We start from the raw sequence: 5,370 nt of genomic DNA, 5'->3' as shown, positions 1-5,370 counted from the left end.
TGATAATTCCAACATCCTTTCCATTCCATACAAACGTCTGTACCATAACTCATAGCTGCTATAGACGCAAAGAGTTGTAGATCCCAACTAATTTGTAGTAAAGGTTTACGTTGTTTTTCAACATGAATCTCGAGTTTTGCAAAGAAAAAAGGGAGCTAAGAAGAGTGCTAGTAGAAAATAGAATCTGGAAAAGCTGAAAGAATTGGACAAGGATGAAATAGGATCTAAAATGGAAAGAGAAATAAAAGCGTGGGACGGAATACCAAGTACGGAAGAAAGTATGGAGAAACATTGGAAGAGGGTGTAATAAAAAGTGACAAAGGGTGTCTCGGTTTCAGCAAGGGGCCAGAAATAAAGAAACCATGGATAACACCAAAAATGACCAATAAGATTGGAGCAAAGGGGGAAGGACAGACCAAGGAAAAAGATTGTACAGAAAACTTAACGCCGAACTCTGAAAAGAAACGGATAAGGCAAAATAGCATAGTTTGAAAAGGAATGTAGAGAAATCGAAGAACTGGGTGATTTTTTATATAATAAAGAGAAGAAAAATGTGCTAGATAAAAAAAGGTGGAAGAAATAGAAAATAAAGGAAGTTGTTGACGGAAGAAAGCGAAGTTCTGGCTCGATGGAAATATATGAAGGAATTATATCAAGCAAAGAACAAACCAACACAACTGACAGTGGAAAGCGTACAGGAAATAGAGAAATGATAACATTGGGGAAGGCATTCCATTAACGAAAGTAATGGTAGCCTTACAAGAAATGAAGGATGGAAGGCAGGAGTCCCATAGATTTATTTAAATCGCTGTATCTACGAAAGTGGGCTCTGGCCAGGGGACTTTCTCTGTTTAGAAATGGTTTTGTTTCAGAAGAGGAATCAACATCTGAAAGAAGAGGGTTATTAGTATACGATTTGCGGATCATATGATTGTATTTTTTTGAGAGTAAAAAGAACTTGAGATATTGTTGGAAGGACAGATGAAATGAAACCACAGTATGAACTAAGAATTAATAAGTTATGAAAATGGAAGTGCAAAAGGATATAATTGTAATGATAGACGGGGTGAGGATAGGAGGATAAGATAAGAAGAAGAAGAAGGAAATTGGTGGACAACCTGAAGAAGGGAGAAGAAGGATATGAAAGAGTAAAGCAGAGGATAGAGAGTCGTGGAGGAGAGCAATCAGAAATCTAATGATGATGAGCACTATGTTGTTATTATGGTCACAAGGGTAAATCTAAACAGCCAAGCCATGCCTTTCCTTTCGAAGTAACCCATAAAGCTAGCTACTAATTTATTGTGGCGATTTAATTTGTCGTCATTAATTATCGATATACTTATATACAACTTAATATGCCGTGATAGGCGAATTTATTTAGTATCGTTTAAAAACCTGTTATTTTTAACTGGATATAGATCATTTCAGAATCGATAAACTGACCCATAGGTTTACATAGCACGTCAGGAATAGGCAAAACAAATTGCAGAAAGTACTCTATGCAAAAAAGGTTTTTTTCCTGAACAAACAGGAGCTGGAAAACGTTTAACCTTGACTAGGTAATAGAGCGTAGGTCCAATGTCCCAGGTAACCTTGATGAAACTTATTTGAATATTTATGGAAGAAATGTTATTAATGGCGTACAAATGGATGGGGTTAAAAGATAAAGAGAGAGTCACAGTTTTAAAAGCGTTACGTAAAGTGGTCCACGAGAATCAGATCGTGTTTGGCAAGAAGCAATATAAAAGCTGCACTCATATTTTTTCTTACCCATAAATAAACCGAGCAATTATAGGACCACTTATCCAATCTACAAAGTTGTTTATCACAAACATTCTTGTGCAATTTGGGTTAAAAATAAATAATCCACGATTTGATTATTTTATCAAAAACAGTACCCGTACCTGTTAAACGGGTAACCTTTTGGACACAGTTTCCCAACTATACTAAGACTGATCTAATTTCTGCTTTATTGCCGTTTTCGCATTTGCAAGCCCACACGGAGACAATCACGCACATGATTTATAAATATTATGGCTAATGTGTCGTATAGATCGAGATCTGACTTATATTTATTATTATCGCAGTTTGTTAAAATTTATTTTATGGCAATGAAATCCCATTAGTTGTATTAAATCGATCAATGATACACACAGATCGTGATTGCTCGGATCGATTACCATCTCGAATAATGGGCTGACATTGAAGTTTTATCTATTTCAGGTTCGAAAAAAATTAACTTTAACGGTAGAGCTTAATTTATCGCTTTCAAATTAAGGAGAACCTGTTTTTATATTATAATACATTATTGTAATATTATTTTATATGTAAAAACGATATCCTGTTCCCACAATGTCTACGCGGTTATAGTCATCGATGGGCTATTTCGGCAACTGCTATGCCCGAAGATGGTGCCGACAGCACGAGCCGTCGTACCCTACCATACTTTTTAACATGGATCTATCAGTTTTCTAAACTAATTTTGACGCTTTAATTGATACCCACAGGTAGTTGAAGGTATTCATTTACATCTTAATTTTGAAGTTCATCTCCATATGCAAATAATGTGTTGTGTAAATAAAGGCGTATACCTACCTATTGGTAGAGAAGCTGTAAACAAAGATTGTATAGACACAACTAAATTTCTATATGTGTGCAGAAATAAATTAGAAAATTCGCAATTTAAAAGCAGAAAATTCAAATTTGGTAGGTAGCTTTGCATATAACAACAATATTTTACTTTATGTTATTTTCATGATTTACCTAAAAGCCCGGAGTACAACAGTGAGGAATTTGACTTTGAAGAAAAAAAATTCTCATTGGCTTAACCTTATTATTCTTTATGCAATAAACACCAAGAAGCGGATTTGAGTAAATGCCACTGGAATCTTTTTCCTTCGACGTTACTTAATATTCTAGTGCAATTTTTAGTGGAAGAGACACAAATTGTTTGATAATTTCCGATGATATTAGCGTTAATTTTATTGGTGTTCTACAAGAGCAATCTCTTATTCGTCTAGTAAGCACCTAGTGATGAAATGTTGCATTTTATATTGTGATGTATTTTCCAAAAATGGACTAATGTAGGTATACACTACTTATTTCACTGTCACATCTTTATGCTGGAAGCCACCATGCTCGCTTTTCCTCTGATTTGTTGAACATGGCCCGGTGGAAGGTGGTTTTTTAAGTTACTTAGTCAAAACTCAACTCTTTCTTCCCCGTCCAATAAGTTACTCTTTCCCAATCCCTTGCTGCATGTATTCCAAAATTAGCGAATAACATTTGCCTTAGATAGCCGAAGCTTCCAATATTAAATAAGGGCAAACTGCCCCCTTTTTGTGACTAAAAAAGCGCATTTGAAATTTTTTAAACGGTCGGTAATGGACAGTTTCCGTTAGCACCATCTGTGGGCTCTCTTTCGAAGAATCTGAGTTTGTTATCAGAATTTCTATAACACGCTTTTTTTTTCTTATGGGCGCCATATTGGATTTTTACAGAATGATATAGATTCTAATTCTAACTTGACACCGAAAGTCCCTTCTAGCGAAAGTACTACACCGGTACGTTTAAGTTTTAATTGATTTATCCTTAATCGCAGTTTATGCGACGGAAAATGCGTTTAATCAGCTTTACAGTTTTTCTTTGTTTTCTGCCTGCACAGCACAATAATCCCTCCTTGGTTGTAAGTCCCAAACTAAACACGTTTAATTAATTCAATTAGAGGAGTTATCTTTTTCCACAATAAAATTTGCGCTGACTTTTTCAGTGCCCAACCAATACCCGATATAAAAACTTGATTATGCACCGAATTTTTCTAGTATTTTTATTTGTATTCTATGATGTCCACAAAAATGTTGTTTACAGCCACCAGGAATTCTTGGACTGTATGAAAAATGTCTAGTTTCCATTATTAATTTATATAGTAATTTATATTGTGAGATTTAGTACGAAGTACCTCCGCTTGTTATTATATTCTGTTTGTGACGATGTTATACAATTGTGCAATTGTCTTATACTGATTAAATTATTATTATTATTATTATTATTATTATTATTATTATTATTATTAAATAGCAACTTTCATTCTGATAAACCCCGGAACGATTTTTTCCGCAGTCGTCTACCTGGTTCCCCTCTGGTAAACCGAATGAATTCAAGAATCTCCCCGCATTACTCCCTACCCATTTTTTTGATAATTAATTAACGCCTTTTTCAAGATGGCGTCTAGTAATTACCTGAGCCAGTTTCCTTTAAAAGCTAATCGAAATCGCTTTACTCCCTGAAATGCCCGAATTTTAGGCTGTTACCCAAGAATCGTACTAAAACGGCTGAATTACCTACATCCTTAGAGACGTACGCGACGACCTCACAACTCCATAATTTTGATACAAAAAAATCTCATTAAGGTAAGATTAGTTTTTTTTTCAGAAACTACGCAGTTTAGAAAACATGTACAGGAAACTCTGTCGCTGACAATTATTAATAAGCGACAAAAAGCGAGTTTATGATTTTGGACTTTCTGTCCGTCCGTCCGTCCGTCTGTGTGCATGATAACTTACGAACTGTTTCGAAATTTCCAGTTCTGTTTTCAGTAATAGGTAGATAATAGTCAAATGACTAAGTGATTCAATCTTGGTCAATACTCGTCAACCGGAAGTAACATTGTCGCTTCTTGTCTATTGTGGTGCAGTTTATTTTCTGTTTACTTTCCCACACACACACAAAACACGTTTGGGTTCGTTTAATTGTAACTACTGTCGGACTAAAAAGTATGTGCGGTCGAGTTTGAAACTAATCCCTTGGGCCAATTTTAATGAACCAAATTAAAGCTTGTTTAATTCTAAGTTATTTAATCCTCACAAATATTGGTTTTTAAGTAACATTTAAGTATGATTTCAGTGCGAAAACCCTTCATAGTGACCATTTTTTGAGGTTTGCCGCGCCACCGCAAAGTTTAAACTCCCTTGAAAATAAAATTACCTTTCAAATTTTAGTAAGTTATAGATTGAACAGTTCTTAATACGTGAAAGAAACCTATTAAAGAAATTTGATTTTTAACATCTAAGTAACAATACAAAACAACTACAAAATTAATAGTTATTTATTATACAAGACGATAAAGGGATATGTTAACCATTGAAAATTAACCACGAGACGGTTAGTTTTTCTTTATAGTCATACAAAACTTTAGCAGGAGCCATATAAATCATTGTAACGCTTCTGACAATTCTGAATTTAATTTAGAGACGTCAAAAATATTCAACGTTTTTCTCCCGAAGGGTAAAAAACGAATTATTTTAGGTCTTGCCTAGGCTTGACCCTTGTGAGATTACCCCAATCATCCCCGCCCTTTCATAAGTGTCTTTT

Source organism: Photinus pyralis, unplaced genomic scaffold, assembly GCF_008802855.1.
Source record: "Photinus pyralis isolate 1611_PpyrPB1 unplaced genomic scaffold, Ppyr1.3 Ppyr1.4_LG5, whole genome shotgun sequence".
Classification (NCBI taxonomy): domain Eukaryota; kingdom Metazoa; phylum Arthropoda; class Insecta; order Coleoptera; family Lampyridae; genus Photinus; species Photinus pyralis.
This window is presented reverse-complemented; position numbering follows the sequence as displayed.